Source organism: Alligator mississippiensis, chromosome 5, assembly GCF_030867095.1.
Source record: "Alligator mississippiensis isolate rAllMis1 chromosome 5, rAllMis1, whole genome shotgun sequence".
NCBI lineage: Eukaryota > Metazoa > Chordata > Crocodylia > Alligatoridae > Alligator > Alligator mississippiensis.
The window spans coordinates 86,874,751-86,888,712 of record NC_081828.1 but is presented as its reverse complement, the minus strand read 5'-3'; the positions used below and the strand labels follow the sequence as shown (position 1 = coordinate 86,888,712).

Genomic DNA, 13,962 nt, shown 5'->3' with positions numbered 1-13,962 from the left:
AGTGGGACTGTTGGTCTGATGCTATATTCCTATGTATTCTAGATCAAGTATACTTGTATTAATTCAGTGATTGAAACTTTTCTTTGGGAAACTGCTCTCCAGTTTTGATTGTGAAGGTATTTTCTGGCCATCTAAGCATGCACAAATTTTGCAGCCATTTTATCAGTGACTTTTGGTTCAGTGTAGCAGCAGCAACAGTAAAATGAGAGGTCAGTGGTGCATGTTTGCAAGGGCAGGAGATGATTACAGATTATTTTAATTTACTAACCTTCCAGATGGTGTAGTCTTTCACACTAGCCCTCTGATCTCACTTAAAATTATTTTTCTAAGCAACTTCAAGATTGGCAGAAGCAGTAGATCAGGGGTGGGCAAAATACTGCCTGTGGGCCAGATTCGGCCCACCACGCCATTCTATCCATCCCACAGGGACCCTAAAAAATTTAGAAAATTTAATATTTATCTGCCTCTGGTTCCTATCAAAGATGACAGAAGCCAGAGCAGTAGGACCCAGGGGAATCCCTGGCAGGCTTCTGCCACAGCAGGACCCACCTGGCCCTGCCTCCTCCCCCCCCCAGCTGGAAGCCTCTACCTAACAGGGGCTTCTGGCCCGGGTCTGTGGGGCTGTTTGTGCCAGTGGAGGAAATTCAGGTAAGGAGGGGGCTGGGGGAAGGCAGGGGATCCCCAGTCCTCTGGGCTGGGCCAGCTTCTGCTGAGCCCCATGATTTGGCCATGCAGCCGGGAGCCGGTTGGGCGGGCGGGAAAGCAACAGTGGGGGCAGGGGGGAGTGGAAGCAAGTGGGAGTGTGGGGCCCTGGGGCCAGCATCAGCAGGGCCCAGAGTAGGGCAGTAGGAGTGTGGGTGTGGGCTGGCAGGGGTCTCTGGAGCCAGGCTGGGCTGCACAAGCAGGGAGAGTGAGGAGCTGACCTGGCTCCATAGAGCCTCTGCCAGCCAGGACCCTTTGCTCCTGCTGCCCTGCTCTGGGCCCTGCTGGTGTTGGCTCCAGGACCCGGGCGCAGGCCCTGTGCTCCTGCCCAGCTGCCACTGGCTCCTGGGAGCAGCTGCAGGCCAGGGCACTGGCCACGGTGGGGAACAGGCTGCTTTTCCCCCATGATGAGCACCAGCTTGTTCCTCGCAGGCAAGTGCGGGGTCAGGGCTGTGCACTGCTCCCTGCCTGTACCGTGGGGCTGGGGTGGGGGCACTGGGACTGAATGGGCACATGGGAGCCAACAGCAGCCAAGCAGGAGCAGTGGGGGTCCAGTGCTTGTGGGACCCAGAGCAGGGTGGCTGTAACGTGGGGTTCCAGCCAGCAGGGACTCTATGGAGCTGGGCCAGCTCCCCGCTCTCCCTGCCGGTGCAGCCCAGCCTGGCTCCACAGACCCCTGCCAGTGTGCAACCCCACGCTCCTACCACCCTGCTCTGGGCCCTGCCGGTGCTGACTCTGGGACATTGGTGCAGGCCCCATGCTTCCGCTTGTTTCCATTTCCCTGCCCCCACTGCCGCTTTCCCCATTTTCCTGCCCACCCACTCCGCACTACATGGCTCCCATACCCACATCCATACCCCTCCCCTCCCCCACACACACGTCCCCACAAAACCCCATGTGCAATATTTCTGCATGTACACCTCAAACACTCACAAATCAGGACAAAAATATATTTTTAAATTAAATTAAAATATATTATTATTATGGGTGTTTGATTTTTTTTTTTTTTTAGTATGTAATTTTTTTTTTTTCCCCCTAAGATGGCAAATCCTCTTCCCGAAAGGAGTACTTCCAGAGGCAAAGCTCAGAGGTTAGGGGCAGGACTCCTGGTCCCAAGATGGTGACCAGGGGGCGGGGCACCTGTCGGCGGGTGGGGGCTACACATGTGGCCCTCGACAGCTTGCCAAAACTTGTTAAACGGCCCTTTGCTCGAAATAATTCCCCGTCCTTGCATAAGGTGAACCACGTTTGGTGATTCTCACTAACAGCATATACTTTCTGAGCATTCCCACTGCTTCCGAACTGTCACTGAACCATTTAGAACATTCTTGTTGAACACATTATTTAATGATGCTTTTATCTCAGTATCTGAGGGGAGAAAACTGGGCCAGCTATCCCATAGTTTCTTAGCAATGGAATAGAGTGCCAAGAGGACATGCACCAGAAACATGTGGGCAATTTATTCTGTGATGTCTGACAACACAAATTCCTGGCCACACAAGTTATCTGACTAGGATTTTTTTGCCAGTTCAGTGGCTTCCAGGTTGAACAAAAGGCATATTTCCTGCCTCTTGCCAAATCAGCCTTGTGATCAGATACCTCAGTGTTGTGGCTGGAAGAGAGCATTAGCACAGAGGCATTCAAGTTAAGGATTTCACACATATGCTTCCTTTATCTGTAGATGATAGATCAGTTGGTTTTATTGAAGTTGGTCACTATATTTGTGACTATGAAGGGATCCTAAACCACTCTATCCTTAATTAGAGAGTCCTGAGATGCCATTAGGAACACTTCCTATTTTTTGGGTTTGCTGTGTATGGCAGGGTAGGCATGTCATTTCCTGCTGGACAGCTGTGGGGCATACTTACAGGTATCACTGTGATGGATATGTCAGTGCCTTTAGAATAATGGCATTGCCATCTCTTGTAACTTTTTTGTTGTCAGTGACAGGAGTTGGCCAGTATGGAGATGATATGAAAACGTCCAGCATGCCTCAGTGAATTTTAGCTCAGTCTCTTTTATTGGTTAACTACCTTATTACCAGAGATCTTGGTTTTCTCTGCTTAAAGGCAACTTCTCTGTTAAAAAAAACTCCAAAAAATCTCTGATTAAAAACCCTAAAAACACACACGCACACAATATAATTATCAGTTGAACGGGATATTTTACTGATATATTTACAATTTTAAAGCAATTTGGAAGCCTACCAGTGCTTCAGTCATTATAATAAAATGGGACTCTGCCAGCCTGCAAGAGGAAACCTGCTGTTTCCATTGTTTTTTTCCTTTTAAAGAAGAAAATCCACATTTTTCCATGGTGAATGGAAAACCTGGATCCCTGCTTATTACCCCTGGGGTAAGACTAGCTGTTCTTTCCTCCTCTTTTTCCTGTGAACAGCAGAGACAAGTTTGTGCTTCTCTCCTCATGTAAACATCTGTTGGAAGGTCTAGCTTGAAAGGGGAGGGGGGTACCCAGCTGCAGCTGCCCCTCCCTCCTGTTCTGGGAGTAGGGATGTAGACCCCCTGGAATAGCAGAGGTGAGGCTGAGGGGGAAGAAGTGCTGGGCTCAGACAGGAGAGTTGTTTGGGAGCTAGTAATCACAGGGTAGTTGTGTGGGCCTGGGGTCTGCACAGCACTTGTGTGTAGAGCAGGGCTGACGTAGAGGCTGGGAGATAGGTTTGATCAGAAAGCTGGTAGTAGGGGTGTACAAAATAGGCCCTATTGGATTCGGATTCGGCCCGTATCGGGGACAGGGATTCAATTCGTTGATTCAGATCACTGTCCCTGATTCGATTCAGCTGAATCCGAATCCAAAGATTCGATGCTGATTCAGAGAATCAGCAATTCAGACATAGACACAGCTTTTATTTTTACATACCTTGAGGTAGCAGGGATGACTCATAATTGCTGCGATGCTGGGGTGCATGGAGCATCCCACAGGAGTGTGGGGGAGCCCTCCATGTGCTTGGTAGTGAACCTGGAAGTGAGCCAGATGTACTTCCAGTCCTCTTCTGGGTCTTCTGGGGACCGTGCTGGGGGGCCCTCTGCACCTCGCTGGGGGGCCCTCTGCACCTCACTGGCTGGCGATCAGCTGTGGGGGGACCCTGGGTGCCCCCCCAGACCCAGGAGGCACCAGTTGCTGAGCTGGGGATGTGTGTGTTGGGGTGGGGGGCAGCACGCTCCCTGGCAGACCCGGAAGTGGACTGGAAATGCTTCTGGTACACTTCTGGGTCTGTTGCCAAGTGCACTAGGGAGCCCCCTGTGCTCCATGCACCCCAGCATTGCAGCATTCACGAACACCCGCTACCTAGAGGTATGTAGAAAAAACATTTAAAGCTGTCTTAATGTCTGAATCTTTCCCAATCTTTCCAAATAGATTCAGAGGGTTCTGATTTGATTTGGAGAGATTAAAGGGTCATCTGATTTGATTCGGATTCGGAGATTTGGCCACTGAATTGGACCGAATCTCTGCTGAATGTAATAGGGGACCGAAGCTTCGCACAGCCCCCCCAGCTGATAGGGATTGAATTGCTTAAGAGAGGATGGACAAATAGGGGAGAGGGGGAGAACTTTGAAATGCTAAAGGGCCAAAACACCCTTTCTCAACAAATTGGGGAGTATGGGCAGCACTAGCTGTCCCCTACCAACATGGGAATGAGCAGGAGAGGGAGAGAAACCGAATGTGTACTGCCACCTTTATAAAACTCATGCTTTTTGATCTCATAAGGTAGGCAACACTGTACCAACTGGTTTTTCCTGTCATAAAAAATATAGTACAAAATCTCATTAATCTGGTCAGAAAAACTAACATGTTGAACAGCTCTCTTTCTTTTTTTTCATTGCTACTTTTCCTGTTTAATGATTGCCAATAGCAGATTAGTTTCCCCTCTTAACTGTACTTTCCACTAATGTCTGTCAGATAATTGGCTTTTATTCAGTATGATTTGCATTGCAAAACAGTCTGAAAAAATATGACTGTACTTAGAAATTTCTCTCCCAGCATATTACACAGTGTAAAACATCGCCAACCCAGAAATGTGAGACTAACACTATCAGTTTTTCTCTAATTTTTTTTTTGAGTGAAGTCAAATTTGGCATTGTGATTTATGTGAGAAAATAGTTTAAAGGCCCTCTATTGAAGGGTGGAGAGTAAAAAAATAATATATATGTTTTTAAAAGGAACTGGATTCTCTGCCAGATACCTTACATTAAGTTTGATAAAATGCTACTAATAGAGAGAGGAATAATGGCTGTGTTCCTACCATATCCTTCTTCCCTGTTGAAGAAACTTTAATTTTGAATATTTGAGTAAACAGCTCCTGATCACTAGAAGCATGTTTCTAAATCCAATTTATGAAAACAGATCTGTTCCTTTTTGCATGAACAAATAATCTGCTGGGCTTCAGACAGGGCCGTCTAGAATATTTGGGAAGATCCTATGTGATGTCAGGGTAAGCTTGGATTGTGTTATGATGTGCAAATATCAATTCAATTTCAAGAATCCAGGCTTCATACCCAGGCTGACGACTACATGCAGGTTGCACTAGTGTAACTCTGGGTATAGACAGATGCTCACTTGGAGCAGTTTCAAAAGGAGAGGGGAGAATTGCTGCTATGTACCATACAGATGTTATATTTTAGCTGCTACATGTGCATGAGCCTGTAGGAATACAAGTGAGCTTGTGTTTATACATTCTGGTAGGTAGGGGGGGAGGGAGGGAGGGAGCTTTAATTAGAGCAGCTTTCCGGAGCATTGGATGTATCAGTGTGCCCATGTTGAAAAATGGCAGTGGGGGGTGCATTAACTCAAGTCTTCCAGTGTTGAGCTTTAGTTAAAGATAATAAAAAGTCCTTTTTCAAATATAGGGAGGATGAAGAAGGCACTGGGAAATGTGGGGCCCCCTGCAAGATGCTCTGAGCAGTCTGGTGGTTGCACCAGAGGAGAAGGCAGACCTCTTTAACAAATTCTTCACCTCCGTTTTCTTGTGCAGGGACCGGGACTCCCCCACCGTGTGTCAAGACGGACTCGAGGGGAACGCCTCAAGACCTAAGGTTGAGGAGGACCCGGTTAGAGTGCTTCTGGAGGGGCTGGACATGTTCAAGTCAGCAGGTCCAGATGCTCTCCACCCCAGGGTGTTGTGGGAGCTAGCAGGGGTTATTGCAGGGCCCTTGGCATGGCTTTACGAGCGCTCGTGGTGCTCGGGCCAGGTGCCAGATGATTGGAAGATAGCCAATGTGGTCCCCATCTTTAAGAAAGGGAGGAGGGAGGACCCGGGCAACTATAGGCCCATCAGTCTTACCTCAATCCTGGGGAAACTCTTTGAGAAGATCATCAAGGAGCACATCTGTGATTGGGCCGGCATCGGGGATGATGCTCAAGGGCAACCAGCACGGTTTCATTAGGGGCAGGTCATGTCAGACATTGATTGCCTTTTATTATCAGGTCACAAAAGCATTGGATGCAGGTGTCGCCGTGGATGTAGTCTTTCTGGACTTCAGCAAGCCCTTTGACACTGTCGACCACCCCATCCTCATTAAAAAAAACTAGGCGACTGTGGCATTGATGCCTACACAGTCAAGTGGATTGCAAATTGGCTGAAGGGTCATACTCAGAGGGTGGTGGTGGATGGGTCATATTAGACCTGGGGGGAAGCGGGCAGCGGAGTCCCCCAGGGCTTGGTCCTTGGGCCCGCACTGTTCAATTTCTTTATCAGCGATTTGGATGACGGGGTGAAAAGCAACCTGTTCAAATTTGCTGATGATACCAAAATTTGGGGTGAGGTGGGCATGTTAGCAGGGAGGGAAAGACTGCAGAAAGACCTGGATAGGTTGCAGGGGTGGGCTAACAAAAACAGGATGCGTTTCAATACTGACAAGTACAGGGTACTGCACTTGGGCAGTAGTAACCAGCAGTGCACTTATAAGATGGGAAACTCCCTTCTTGAGAGCATGGAGGTAGAAAGGGATCTTGGAGTCATTACTGACTCACAGGTGCATCCCAAGTAGGGCCAAGGAGGTGATCCTCCCCCTCTTCGCGACACTGGTCAGGCCACAGCTGGAGTACTGTGTTCAGTTCTGGGCACTGCACTTCAGGAGGGATGTGGACAGCATTGAGAGGGTCCAGAGGAGGGCCACCCACATGATCCTGGGACAGCAGAGCAGACCCTACGAAGAGAGGCTATGGTACCTTAACCTGTTCAGCCTTCGCAAGAGAAGGCTGAGGGGGGACCTGGTGGCCATCTATAAACTCACCAGGGGGACCAGCAGGGTTTGGGGGAGACCTTGTCTCCCCTAGTGCCCCCCGGGATAAAAAGGAATAACGGCCACAAGTTGTTGTAGAGTAGGTTTAGATTAGACATCCGTGGGAACTACTTCACAGTCAGGGTGGCTAGGATCTTTAACCTACTTCCAAGGGAAGTGGTGCTGGCTCCTACCCTGGGGGTCTTTAAGAAGCGGCTCGATGCCTACCTGGCTGGGGTCACTTGAGCCCAGTTTCCCTCCTGCCCAGGCAGGGGGTCAGACTTGAAGATCTACAAGGTCACTTCCGACCCTACTTCTATAATATGATTCTATGAAAGTGCTCCTGCTGCTGTTTTTCAGCGCAGTGATGCTGATACATGTGACACTGGAGTCTGTTGGAGTGCAGTAATTACCATGCTCCAGCAGACTCGATTAATCGAGTTTTCTCCGACGCCGTAATTACAGTGCATCAGAGCAGCCTCAGTGTACTGGTATAGGGCCCAGACATCCCAACTTTGATCCTTGATGAAGCAGGGTTGAAGCAGGAGTGTTTTCATTACAGTGGTACTGCTACAGGCTCCTGGACAGGTCACTATTACAGTGTAACAGGTGCTACATGGACCAACAGTCCCCCACCCCTTTGAAACTGCTCCAAGTGAATGTTCGTCCATGCCCTCTAATTGGTGTTGATATGATTTTAGTTAACCAGTATAAACTCCTCTGGAGAAACTCTTATTCTGGTTTAAAGCTAATTTCAGTTTAGCCTAATAGCTATTTTTAACTTGATTAAGCTAAGCTGATATAGGTTACTCTTCAATTGAAACAGATATTCAGATATCTGTCAGATATAAACAGATATAAGCTTCACTAATAAGTTAAAAAAATGCACCTTCAGTGAAACCAATGCAAATTTATGTTGAGATAAGTCTGTGCACTGTTGAACTTTGTTGCCAGTGAAGCAGGGGAAGAACTAGACTCAGGGCTCCTGAGGCAGCTCTCAGAAACCATTAAAACTAAGGAGGCGGTAGTCATGGGGGACCTAAACTACCCATACATCTGCTGGGAGACACAGACAGCAAAGTCCCACCGTTCACGCAAGTTCCTATCCTGCATACAGGACCTCCACCTGGCGCAGGAGGTACGCGGTTCCACTAGGGGGAATGCCTTACTGGACCTGGTATTGGCAACGGGGGATGATATGGTAGGGGCCCTACAGATTGGTAGTCACCTGGGGGACAGTGATCACCAAATAATAGAATTCACCATAAGACATCGAGTGGGAAAGGTAATTAGTAGGGTGAAAGTGCTAGACTTTAGAAAAGCTGATTTCAATGAACTCAGGCGATTAGTCAAGGATGCACTGGAGAGTAAGAGTTTTGAAGAGATGGGAGCCCAGGAAGGGTGGCTGTACGTTAAGGAAATGATCCTTCAGGCACAGAGGGAGATGATCCCGTTGCGAGGAAAAAGAGGGAAAGGGGCCAGGAGGCTTCCTTGGCTGACCAGAGAAATCCAGGGCAGCCTGCGGACTAAAAGGGGAGCATATAAAAAGTGGAAACAGGCAGAGATTACCAAAGAGGAGTATACCTCCTCTGCTCGCAGGTGTAGGGAGGCAGTTAGACAGGCCAAAGCTACCATGGAGCTGAGGATGGCATCCCAAGTAAAGGGTAACAAAAAATTGTTTTTTAGATATATAGGGAGTAAAAAGAAAGCCCAGGGTGGAATAGGACCCCTACTAAATGGACAGAAGCAATTGGTGACGGAGAGGGGCAACAAGGCTGAACTCCTCAACGAGTTCTTTGCCTCAGTGTTCCTAAGTGAGGGACAGGACAAGGCTCTCACTGGGATTGTAGAGAGGCAGCAGCAAGGCACCAGACTGCCATGTGTAGACCCTGAGATGGTGCAGGGCCACTTGGAGGAACTGGATGCCTTTAAGTCGGCAGGCCCAGATGAGCTCCATCCGAGAGTCTGAAGGCACTGGCTGACATCGTTGCACAGCCACTGGCGGTAATATTTGAACACTCATGGCACACGGGCCGGGTCCTGGAGGACTGGAAAAGGGCCAATGTGGTCCCCATTTTCAAGAAGGGGAGGAAGGAGGACCCAGGCAACTATAGGCCAGTCAGTCTCACCTCCATCCTAGGCAAATTCTTCGAAAAAATTATCAAGGCTCACATTTGCGAGAGCCCGGCAGGAGAAATTATGCTGAGGGGAAACCAGCACGGGTTCGTAGCAGGTAGATCATGCCTGACTAATCTAGTCTCTTTTTATGACCAGGTTACAGAACGCCTGGACGCAGGAATAGGGGTTGATGTCGTATACTTAGACTTTAGGAAGGCCTTCGATACGGTATACCACACCATACTGGTAAACAAGTTAAGAGGCTATGACTTGGATGACTGCACAGTCCGGTGGGTGGCGAATTGGCTAGAGGGTCGCACCCAGAGAGTCATAGTGGATGGGTCGGTATCGACCTGGAAGGGTGTGTGCAGTGGGGTCCCGCAGGGCTCGGTCCTTGGACCGATACTCTTCAATATCTTCATCAGCGACTTGGACGAGGGAGTGAAGTGTACTCTGTCCAAGTTTGCGGATGACACAAAACTGTGGGGAGAAGTGGACATGTCGGAGGGCAGGGAACAACTACAAGCAGACCTGGACAGGTTGGACATATGGGCGGAAAACAACAGAATGCAGTTCAACAAGGAGAAATGCAAAGTGCTGCACCTAGGGAGGAAAAATGTCCAGCATACCTACTGCCTAGGGAATGACCTGCTTGGTGGAACGGAAGCGGAAAGGGATCTTGGAGTCCTAGTGGACTCCAAGATGAACATGAGTCGGCAGTGTGACGAAGCCATCAGAAAAGCTAATGGCACTTTATCGTGCATCAGCAGATACATGACGAACAGATCCAAGGAGGTGATACTTCCCCTCTATTGGGCGCTGGTCAGACCGCAGTTGGAATACTGCGTGCAGTTTTGGGCGCCACACTTCAAGAGGGAAGTGGATAATCTGGAGAGGGTCCAGAGAAGGGCCACTCGTATGGTTAAGGGCTTGCAGGCCAAGCCCTATGAGGAGAGACTGGGGCACCTGGACCTCTTCAGCCTCTGCAAGAGAAAGTGGAGAGGCGACCTTGTGGCTGCCTACAAGTTCATCACGAGAGCACAGAAGGGAATTGGTGTGGTTTTATTCACCAAGGCGCCCCCGGGGGTTACAAGAAATAATGGCCACAAGCTAGCAGAGAGCAGATTTAGACTAGACATTAGGAAGAACTTCTTCACAGTTCGAGTGGCCAAGGTCTGGAACGGGCTCCTAAGGGAGGTGGTGCTCTCCCCTACCCTGGGGGTCTTCAAGAGGAGGTTAGATAAGCATCTAGCTGGGGCCATCTGAACCCAGGACTCTTTCCTGCCTATGCAGGGGGTCGGACTCGATGATCTATTGAGGTCCCTTCTGACCCTAGTATCTATGGATCTATGAATAAGGTTCAATGAAGAATGACCTTGAATCGTAACATCTGCCTATATTCACCAGGATGGATTTGCATAGTTCAGCTCTGAGAAGAAATTTATAGAACAAGACTTTGTGAACACATCTATATTAATTTAATGTTTAACAGTTACTGGTCAGCAGGGATCCTGGTTTTCTCTGTTTAAATTCTCTGATTAAAACCCCAAATTCTGTGATTAAAAAAGCCATGTGTATTCATAATGCAGGTATCAAATTTATGCTCAAATCAGCATAAGTCACCATATTGACTGCACAGTACGGGTGTGCACATGTAGATGCGTGCCCGTGCTGTGCACTAATTTTTGTTACTGTGCAGTAAATGCACGTGTGTAGACGCGTCCAGTATGTGAGTAAATGCTACAGTGATAAATGTGTAAGAAGCAAGGATTTGCTAGGGTGATATCCTTTATTGGACCAACTGGGCATGTCTACACATGCAGTTAATGCGACTGAATAATCTCCAACCCAATTTGATCTAGAATAAACTAATCCCAGTGTCACTGTCTACATGTGCATTTAAGCTCAGTAATTTACTCCACCGTGTGATGGGACTATTCTATGCTATGTCTGATGAGACTATCCTACACTGGAGTAAATTAATGTAGTGCATGCTAATTGTGGCATGCTAATTGCACCATGGTGTAGATGGTGACACTTTACTGTGCAGTCAATTAGTCTGCTTCACAGTAAAGCACATGTGTAGATGCACCCACTATGTACCTGGAGTAAAGTTAGATAAGCTTTCCAAATACAAGACATTCTTCCTCAGGCATTCAAAACCTTGTCCAACTTAATCCCAACTATGTAGTTGGTACAATAAAAGAGATCACCCTAAGAAATTCTTGTTTCTTGCATAATTTCTAGACCTTAATGACTATAACATCTGTCTTACACTATTAGTAATACATAGTAAATTCACTCTCCAAATTAGCCCAGGATGAAGGTGAGACAGCGAGTAGGAAAAAAAAGCATTATTGAGGAGTTCTGTATAGACTACAGCCAGATCCAGACTTGCAGGCATATGTGGTTTGTGGCACCGCAGACCTCTTTGTGGAACCACAGACTGCTCTCCTAGCATGTTAAAATGTGTCCCATGCTGCAGATTTGCAGTGTGGGGGAAAAATTTGCTAATGGGAAATCCTGGTAGCAAAAAAAAAAGCAGTGTGGCACATGCCACAGGAGCATATACTGGCAGATACAGAGGCTTGGTCCTCCAGGGATTCATTCTAGCTGCTGGCCAGAGCATCTCCTCTCCTCTAGTTGTCCCCTGGCTCCTCCAGCACGGCGGGAGCAGGGGAATGGCCATTTTCCCGAAGTGGAGCATTTTGTCCTGCATGAAAACACATGTGCAGGGATGTTCACAGCAGCAAAAAGCAGCGGCACAGCTGGCTTTTTTTTTTGCTGTGGCAAATGCATGTCCCTGCGTGTGGGGATGCATCCAGCATAGCCAAAGTAGATGCATCTTCAAAGATGATGCTGGAAGAAAACTCCCCAAAAAAAACTCAAGAAGCAAAAGAGCACAAAGCAAAAACCTAACATCTCCCCAAAAGGATATTGACAGATGCATGGGACAGTTTTTATGGGACATAGCAATTTTGTTTCATTTAAAATGATAACATTTTTGCTAGAGGTAAAATAGGACAGAACTAGGTGTTCTGGATTAGGTTAAACTGATAATGTTTTTTGTAAGAAAGTAATTGGTTAATTAAACCAATAGGGTCTCTGTGTGAAATATACTGTCTGAAGCTTTGGGGATTTTGTAGTTTTCATCTTAATGCCTATGATATTGTCTGCATAATTGAAAATTACAAAGCTGGAAGTTTCTCCTATGTTTTACAGAAAGATTTCTAGTAGAAAAGAAAAATCTATGAAAAATTAATTTTTTTCATCCTAGTCAACTCAGTTTTCTGGTCATTCAATGATGAAAATGCTGCTGCACCAAGAGGCCTAGGTTAAAAGGTTAAGCATGGAACCTTTGCTTTCATAGTCAGCAGCTGAGGCTACTTTTGAAAGTGTCCCCTTGTCACTGCTTGGTGACTCCAGTGAAAGGTAAGCACTTTACCTGACATTGCTGCAGTTGTAACTATTGAGTCAAGGACATGCATTGTGTAGTGTGCAGAACTAGGCATTTCTCTTTCCCCATGAATTTTGTACCTGGAGAGATGGAAGTGTGATGTTGCTAAATGATGCTCTGTGTATAGCTGATGTTACTAGGGTAGAAGTTTACTTATTTTACTCTTCTAGTTTTTTATGGGTAATGTGGTACCCAATGTGACCTCTGGGCAGAAGTAATTTTCTGGGATTCAAGCAATTGGTTCAGGGCACTAGGAGAAACTTCAAGGAACTTCATAATGGAAATCTGCATGTACTGTAAACTCTGTAATGTTGACTACTGGATAATGCCTAAGCATGGCTGTTGACTGTAATCAGAAAAGTATAATGCTTGAGAGTAGGAAACTTTAAATTAAAACATTTGATTATATATGCTGAAGAAGAATATCAAATTTGTCTAACCGTGTAATAAGTGATGAAGCAAGCTTTTCATTTCCGTTATTTTCTTAGTGGCAGAATAGCTTACTCAAAATAACACCTTTTAAACTCGAGGACTCAAAGTCGTCTTATACACAATTCTCAAAATTTTCTGTTTTCTAAACTGCCAAAACATAGGTTTTTATTTTACATGTGAAAATTATGATTATTATTATTTTTAATTAACAATTGCATGATATGGCAGCAAAACTTTTCTTCAGGAAACAAGAGTTTTCTCTTGCCTTTGCTTATGAAAAGTGCAACTTTTGAAAACCAGTCACTGAGCGATTGTGAAGGCAGTCACCAACCCTTAAATATTCTAGGGGTCTTGAGAAGGCCATTATTTAATGTGGGGAAACTGTGCTATGAACAATATATAGGAATAGACAGCATGGTGATTCAGAAAGCAGGGAGATGGGGTTAATCTTATTCCAAATTTCTGTGGATCATGAAAGAAGTTATAAAGGTTGATCAGTTACTGCATGTAAATGACTTGTGACATTATTCAAAATGCATAGCAAAAAAGTGACTTAATTTATTTTGGCAAAAAATCACCAGTTTGTGGTGAAACTTGAGAGAGACTTCCTTGAACTTTTTATTTAATATTCACCAGAAATACTTCCTTTATTTTTTCCTTTGCAATGTATCATTTATACCTACAATCTACTGATTCTCTCTGAGTTATTTACCTCTTCTCTTCCTAATTATCCTGTTACTTTATCCATGTTGCACACATTTCCAGGGAAGTCATCATTTTTTTTCCTCTTCTGCTCTTGCCTGATGGTTACTGATCCACCAGATGTGTTTGATCTAGGAATGTTGTGTTAAATAACTGCTGCATGAGAATGAGGTACAGATGCATTTAAATTGTTTTTATGGTAAGCTTTTATAAGGTGGAGCTTAGATAAGGAATGAAACCTTATTAAAATCATTTAAAAATGAGGGTATGTTTTTGGTACAGGCTAGGAGCTGAAGACAAAGTGTAGTTGAT

General features: G+C 46.2%; 1 protein-coding gene across 5 annotated transcripts in view; it reads left to right on the top strand.

The window, feature by feature from the left end:
• FHOD3 (formin homology 2 domain containing 3) overlaps positions 1-13,962 on the top strand; it is a 645,457-nt gene that overhangs the window by 67,449 nt on the left and 564,046 nt on the right. Inside the window, exon 1 of one of the 5 annotated variants that reach the window (XM_059728585.1) lies at positions 5,786-5,811. The exons of the other annotated variants lie outside the window; for them this stretch is intronic. The gene's annotated coding sequence lies outside the window, so the exon portion shown is untranslated. Of the gene's footprint in view, positions 1-5,785; positions 5,812-13,962 lie in introns of those variants that run through there. 5 annotated transcript variants of the gene reach the window in all.